This window comes from Limulus polyphemus, unplaced genomic scaffold (genome assembly GCF_000517525.1).
Source record: "Limulus polyphemus unplaced genomic scaffold, Limulus_polyphemus-2.1.2 Scaffold1129, whole genome shotgun sequence".
NCBI classification, from domain to species: Eukaryota; Metazoa; Arthropoda; class Merostomata; order Xiphosura; family Limulidae; genus Limulus; species Limulus polyphemus.
In genome coordinates, this window is record NW_013666739.1 from 320,608 (window position 1) to 328,697 (window position 8,090).

Sequence of the window (8,090 nt, forward strand, 5' to 3'; positions counted from 1 at the left end):
AATAACTAGTAACATAAAGAGTATGACAAGGGAAAATAACTAGTAACATCAAGAGTATGACAAGGGAAAATAACTAGTAACATAAAGAGTATGACAAGAGAAAATAACTAGTAACATAAAGAGTATGACAAGGGAAAATAACTAGTAACATCAAGAGTATGACAAGGGAAAATAACTGGTAACATCAAGAGTATGACAAGGGGAAATAACTAGTAACATCAAGAGTATGACAAGGGGAAATAACTAGTAACACCAAGAGTATGACAAGGGAAAATAACAAGTAACATCAAGAGTATGACAAGAGAAAATAACTGGTAACATCAAGTGTATGACAGGGGAAAATAACTGGTAACATCAAGTGTATGACAGGGGAAAATAACTGGTAACATCAAGAGTTTGACAAGAGAAAATATCTGGTAACATCAAGAGTACGACAAGGGAAAATAACAAGTAACATCAAGAGTTTGACAAGAGAAAATATCTGGTAACATCAAGAGTACGACAAGGGAAAATAACAAGTAACATCAAGAGTATGACAAGGGAAAATAACAGGTAACATCAAGAGTATGGCAAGGGAAAATAACAGGTAACATCAAGAGTATGGCAAGGGAAAATAACAGGTAACATCAAGAGTATGGCAAGGGAAAATAATTATGCTTACAGAGGTACAGGCAAATAAATATTGTGACTTATCACCGATGCAATAAATACATTTGTTATATTCGTCAATGAATGAGAGCTACTTACAATCATGTTAATTATATGTTTAAGAGTGTATTGAAGCAAAATCAGCTTCATAGAGAAGTTAACTCTATTGCATTTTAATATAAACAATTCAAGATCATTGTTATAAAATAATCTTAAGAACTTATTAACAAATAACAGACAACTAAGCGATACGCAACGATGACTTCAAAAAAGATAAACCAAAACAATCGACTTTTCGTAATCGTGGCGCCATCTAGAGGTAAAAATGGCATACGCGTCCTTGTGCGATAACATTCTACAACACAATCTACTTGTAAAATACGAAATGGGCAAGTTTAAAATGATATACGTAGAAATTCTGTTTCCAAGTTTGTTATCGAATTGGTATAAATAGCACTATATGTATATACTCATCTACTAAAATATACATGTAATATCCCTTTGCTGACTGATAAAAGTCGTTGAACGACTCACTGAAAGACAGGCAAGCTCTCAGAGGAAAAAATTATAACTGAACACTTAAAATTACCCAGTCACTGGGTCCCACAACAAACGTATGTTTTTATGAGACTTGATTGAAGTTAGCCTGCAATTTCTTTGTAAAGTCAGGCTTATTGTGGACTATACATGTAACGACATTTGTACTGAATCACAAGTTCTAAGAATTTGTAATATTTGTTTGTTTTTTTAATATTTTGCGCAAAGCTACACAAAAGCTTTATTGGAATAGCCGTCTTAATTTTGAACTGATAGACTAGAAGCAAGGATTCCCAACCTTTTTGTTCCTCCGTACCCCTTGGCCTTGGGCATTCTGACAGGTTCCCATGTACCCCTAAAAATTACGGATCAAAAATTGATAAAATTATATTGATTTTATATTATTTTATTATGAAATCTGTACGTGTGGACTGCATAAGGATCTTATAGTATTGATAACATGGATAAATTGAACTCAGCGTATATTTATGTGAGACACTTTGCTCTCTTTGTCTGACTGTAGATTAAAACACCATATAAAGTGTAAACCATGGTTATACTCTCAGACCCCTATGTACCCCCTGAGAAGTGCAAATGTACCCCAGGTTGGGAATGTCTGGACTAGAGTATACTAAACTTTACACGTTATATGGGCTACTATTATTCGTGATGTACGTTTGTTGAAGGATGGTTAATGAAATTGTTCCAAAACGTGACATTACTTTCTTGACCACCTAATACATTACATGGTCCTAGTATATTTTGTATATGTAAATACGTTTAGAACAGTGCACTAATAAGGTGGTTAGCTAGTGAGTTTAAAACTCCCATTCTTTCAAAAATGAACAATTTTCGTTAACACGATTGTTTCTACATTTGTTTAAAATGGTGCTTCAAGCAATAGACTGGAATTCAGATGTGTTTCATATTATCGTTCTTCATACTTCACGCTGTTCAAATAATATCCCTCACGATATCGTGTTTTCTTTGGAATTATTACTTGGTCAGTTAAAAGTTTGTAATCATACATTAAAAAAGGATTAAATTGAAACTGTACTGAAAATGTCATGACCAAATTAATTGCATCGTTTAAAGGTAATGACTATATTGATTTATTTTATGAAGAATTAAATAGCATTAAACACGAGTTTCGAGGCAATAACCATCTGCTGAACTTTGTTAATCATCTAATTAACAAGTTATGTTCTGTGTAACTCATGACCTGGACAGAAAATTAATAAAAACACAATAAACGAGAATACTTCACATTTCTATCAGTTTGTTTTCCGAGGGGATAGTGGATTAAAAACAGAAAAAAGTGGAGTTTACTCTTTTATTGTGTATTTATTGATTAATAAATTCATTAAGTATGTGACATTTCCATTGGTTCAATCTTTGGGTATACTAAATAACACTGTTACGTTGATCTTTCCGTGTAATGTGTATTATAGATTAAATATGAAGAAAATAATTTATGTACTTTGAAATATTTATAAAAAAATTAAAACTATATCCCTTATCAAACCCACATTAAGGTAAGACTTTTTTTTTAATTTAAGAACGTTATTCAAGCACTGTAGTAAATACAATTCACACTAATCAGGTAAAGATATCGTGTGTAACAGTAAATGACGCTCAACACCAATTAAAGATACTGTGTATAACAGTAGATGATACATTGTAACCAGATGAAAATACAATATCTAACAGTAGATGATGCACTTAAACCACATAAAAGTATTCTGTGTAACAGTAGATGATGCACATTAACCAGGTAAAAGTATTCTGTGTAACAGTAGATGATGCAACTTAACCAGGTAAATACATCCAGAGCAACAGTAGACGGTGCACATTAAACAGGTAAAAATATTATGTGTAACAGCAAATAAAATATACTAACCAGGTAAAGACATCGTGTGTAACAGTGGATGATGTATTAACCAGGTAAAATGATTTATGTAATAATTTATATCACCTAGTTTGAGATGTTTTTAGTAAGCTATTTTTTATGGCTTAAAAACCCAGAGATGACAAACTTCGATTCCTGCAAGAAGAACTACTGAAACTACACGCGATCAAAAGAGAAAATGGAACATATAAACTCATATTCTTTAACTTATTACTAGCTTAGAATTACAAATTCGTGCACTTTCACTACAACACCTAAGATATGTAAGCAATTCAAGATGTTAAATATATATATGTCTTACATGAGTTTATGGTATGCAACTTACAGAACATTTTTCTGTGATAGAGTAATGATGAATATTTGTAAAGAAAAAAGTTACATATTCTATTTGTATTATTAAAGTATGTTGGTTAGTTATAGTTATGTCATAGTTATCCGATGCCAAGATTGGCCGTTGGAATCAGTAACGGCTTTAAAAAAACGTTTTTTAATTCCTACATCATTCAGGTCGTTTAATTAAATCATTAACTAACATTAACTTACTACGATGTTAGAAATACAGTCTTCTAAACCAAACATTTAATCAAACAACTGTTTATCTTCTTTCTATAAACAGATCACACCAAGAATAAACACTTCCGAGTGATTAGTTTTTACTTTATTGTGTTTACGTTTAGACACTGGCAGATGTTTTACAAGCTGTTTAGTTTCTATAAACACTCATAGTTATTTAGTTTTTAATACTTGAGATGTTTATTATAAAGCGTTTAGTTGCAATAGAAATAAGACTCATTTTGTGAATACAAAGTTTTTTCAATATAATTCAAATTTTGCGGAGTGTCATAAAATATACAAATATATACCAAACATTAAATGTTGTAAAAATAACATACTGATGAATTTGAAGATAAACAACTTGGTTCCACGTGTAATTCAATGATAATCTTAAAAATTATATATGATTAATGAACTTACTCCTTTGAAAAAAATCTACATCAAACATACGGTTTCTTAAAGCAAAACCATCACATATGGGTAAACTATATGGGTAAACCATATGGGTAAACTATATGGGTAAACCATATGGGTAAACTATATGGGTAAACCATTGAATGATAAACGTCTTTACACTTTATAAGGCAAGCACCATTAACACACAGCCAATGAAGTTTTCACTTTTACGATCATTGAATGTCTTGTCTACAGTTACAGATCACTTACAGTATTGTTGTTGTTGTTCTGAACTACAAGGCGTCTTGGACAATCCATTTCTATTTCTGGTACTTCTAGTAAGTCTTCAAGTGGTCTGCCTACTTCCTTTAAAAACAAACACAAAATACTCGAAAATCCTTTCAAACGTGTACATAGGTAGAAGAAATATACGGTTGCTATAATAAAAGCAAGACAAATAAGAGATTTGGTTTCGTAGAAAAATTTAACATATTAAGAAATGCATTTATTAAGTGTATACGTAAAGCTAAATCAAGTATGACAGTCACAAGCAAACCATCTACAGATGATTTAATGATCTTAATCTTATTAGTTTTAGGCACTTGATGTATGTAATCGTACATTTTAAACTAACTTATGTATTATTTTAACGTTTTTTGTGCAAACAGAAGTTAGGAAAAAAGGCCCGACATCGCTGAGAAGAGAAGAACCTATATTTATACATCTTATATGCACCTGGACCTATGATTAAGACTAATGGGGGGTATACATGAATAAATGCATTAAGAGTGCAGCGGTTTGTCAAAGTTCCATAACATTTATGATTCTACCTATCCTATCACTCTTATGATGGGACATCAGAAACATCTACATCATATTTACTTTCATGTAATAAGATGTCCTGCAAGTTTTAAACTTCACTGCAATTGTTTTTTTAATGCAACTCACTGTGCTTTTATAGCGCGAAAATAGATAATTTAAATGTAAAACCAATCTTACGATATATTTTACACGTATTTACTGAACTGATAATATTATAAATAAAGTCTTAAGGCTTATAATAAATAACTCAATAGATTATGAAACTGTTAAGCTATGCTTTGAAAGTGTATGATTTATGACACTCTTAAGCTATGCTTTGAAACTATGTGATTTATGACACTCTTAAGCTATACTTTGAAACTGTGTGATACTTTGAAACTGTGTGATTTATGACACTTTTAAACTATGCTTTGAAACTATATAACTTATGAAATTATCAGATTAGGCTTTGAAAAATCAGTAATAAGCTTTAAGTAAAGGACTTTTTTATTTGCTGGATTCATTAAATTTTCCATGGGTTACGAATGTACAGGCTATACAAAAACTATTTGTGTTTATTTTTTATTATATTTTTACTGTGACTAGAAACTAAACTGCTATTAAATGGTTATTAGTCATCATGGTAAATTAAGTAGTTTTGAAATGTCTATAGCTCTAGGAAAACTTTTAAACACAAAATACGGAGTCAATAATAGTTCCATGTGCATTTTTGTCTTGCTTTTCTACACATCAACTATTTTTATTAGAAAACACGAGCCCACAGTTTTCATCCTATAGATATTATCTGATATTGTCGTGACCCGTGTATTAAGAAGACTTGTCTGAGTTATAAAATTCGAAGCTCTAAAACATTTGTTGTCGACTTATGTTTTTCATTAGATCGAAAGTTATATAGCGTTTTCGATATTTTGAGTTTTGTGTATCTTTGCATAAAATTATATTTTTTATATTACATGAAAAACACTGGAAGTAATGATCGTAGACATGAAAATATACCGTAATGTCAGGTAATGAATCAAGATCTCTGTCTTCATGGCAACCAGCTGTGTTCTCAAGTAGAAATTATTTGATTTGATATATATGGACAGTTAATTTTCTTGTCTTCCATATACGTACATTTGTCTGAAGAAATCTTTAATTAAAAATATAGAGAATGTTATTAATACATGAACGTTGCTTGTTTAGATTGTTCAAGCTTAACTAAACATGCTAGATTAAAAATTCTCCATAATGGCAAATAACCATCCAAAACGCTATTCGTTTAATGTTTTTACACCAATCAGTGGAGTTAGTCTTAATTGTATGCTATTTTGTGAGATTTATTCAAATATTCATTGATTTCACCAATATAATATCGTTTTAGTGTCCAAAGTTTGCATCTTTTATTTTATTTTTAACACAGAAAGAAATCCGAAGTATTTAAATTCATCTTACTTATATTTTACATAGTTATTTCGTGCTGAAACATTTTGAACTCATAGGAACGGCGACAAACTGTTACATTATATGTACGAAACGAACGTGAAGGATTTTACCCATAACATGTGTGTCGCTTTCCCAGTTAATTATAATTCAAGTTGATAAACATAAATAGAAATACTAGATATATACTAAAGAAAATGTTTAAGGGAATGAAATTAGAGAAAAGTTTGACGGAGTTTTGTAATTATTTGAAAATAAATCTTTCGTTTAAACCATAAGCGGATTTGGTATTTAGTTGGAAGATAGGACAATGTTCAAGGCTTTCTCATGTTAACACAGTCTAATCTTCCAACTCAACACCATTTCATTCCTTTATACCTTTTCTTTAGATGCGTTTACCTTACCTCTTACTACTGGTTAAATCTCTCTCTCTTCAACCTAACCTACGTGAATGTCTTTTTCTTTCCATTATTATCTCCCTGGATTATCATTTTATTTTACTAGGCTATTATTTTATTATCTTGCAAGTTCATGTTTATGATTTTTCTGTGTTTATATTTCTAAATCCAATTTTAATTCTTCTAATTATTTGTTTTCCATATTCCTGCTAAATTGAATAATATTTATATAATAAGTTCAACAATGTTTTTATCAGTACTTTTGTCACTGTGCTCCACGTTGATCGCGTGTAATTAGAATATTTGTATTATTTTACCTTTTAACAGTTATTTCGTAACCTAATTCCATTGTAACACGGTCTTTACTGCCTGACGAAGAGCGTCAATTTATTCTAGATAAACGCATGTTGAGAGACGGAAAGTTGCTATTTATCTTAAGTATATAGTGGAGGATGAGAATCTGTGAGATGGTGATGAGCTTCAAATCGACAAATCTAAGCTTTCCCACTTTTCCTTACCTTATAAGTTTGTTCTTATTGTGGTAACTTATCTGTTTCCTCTTAGTATTATTACAACTTAGAGTCTTACGCCAATCTGACTTTGGATAGAATGCAATGTCAGTCAGCCTTCTAAATCTGACTGTCGCTAGGCAACGGATAAAGGATATTATGACGTTTTCTCTCGAAACAGGAAATTAGATATTATTGGGAATCTACTTAAAATTTATATTCAGCTCATATGTAGAATGTTGCGGAGAGATGAGGTTATCTAATCGTGTGATAATGCTTATAATCAGTATGATCGTATTGTGAATAAACATATTTATTATGTGCATTCTGTCATTATGATAAAACTAGTTCCTATCACACACATATGTGAATCATAAAAAAAACGTACGAAGTATAATTTATCTTTCTCGTTACGCACTGTGAATTCTTTGAAAACTTTTAAGCACTGTTAATGCAGGCCTAATTTTAAACAACTCAGTTCCACTCAATGATGTAATCCTGTAAATATTGACTTCATGTTTAACAAACTTAGATTCTTAAGCGGATTAACCTCAAACCTGAAACTATAGAAATGTGAAAATAATTTAAACACTTTTGATGACAATTGAAAGTGTCTTATTTTTGTACAGTTCTTAAATCATTTTAAACTTTTATCTTAAAAACGGTTAAAGTCATATTACATTTAATCTACCAGTTTTGTATTAGACCTAAAGAACGCGCTAAAAGTTTGCGTCCTCACATAAAACTAAGAAAAATTCATAATAATAATAATATTGTATCAACGTCGATTTAACTTAGTGAAACAATTAATGAGGAACAAATTTTCATTAGCAGTGGCTTAGATCAAATGTCATGTTCATGATGAGATTAAAATTTTTTCCTTCACCAAGTATA

General features: G+C 30.6%; 1 protein-coding gene across 2 annotated transcripts in view; it reads right to left on the minus strand.

The window, feature by feature from the left end:
* Positions 1 to 8,090, minus strand: part of LOC106462269 (excitatory amino acid transporter-like) — a 68,221-nt gene that overhangs the window by 54,392 nt on the left and 5,739 nt on the right. For both annotated transcript variants that reach the window (XM_022389471.1, XM_022389472.1), the window contains exon 2: positions 4,316 to 4,411. The gene's annotated coding sequence lies outside the window, so the exon portion shown is untranslated. The remainder of the gene's footprint in view (positions 1 to 4,315; positions 4,412 to 8,090) is intronic.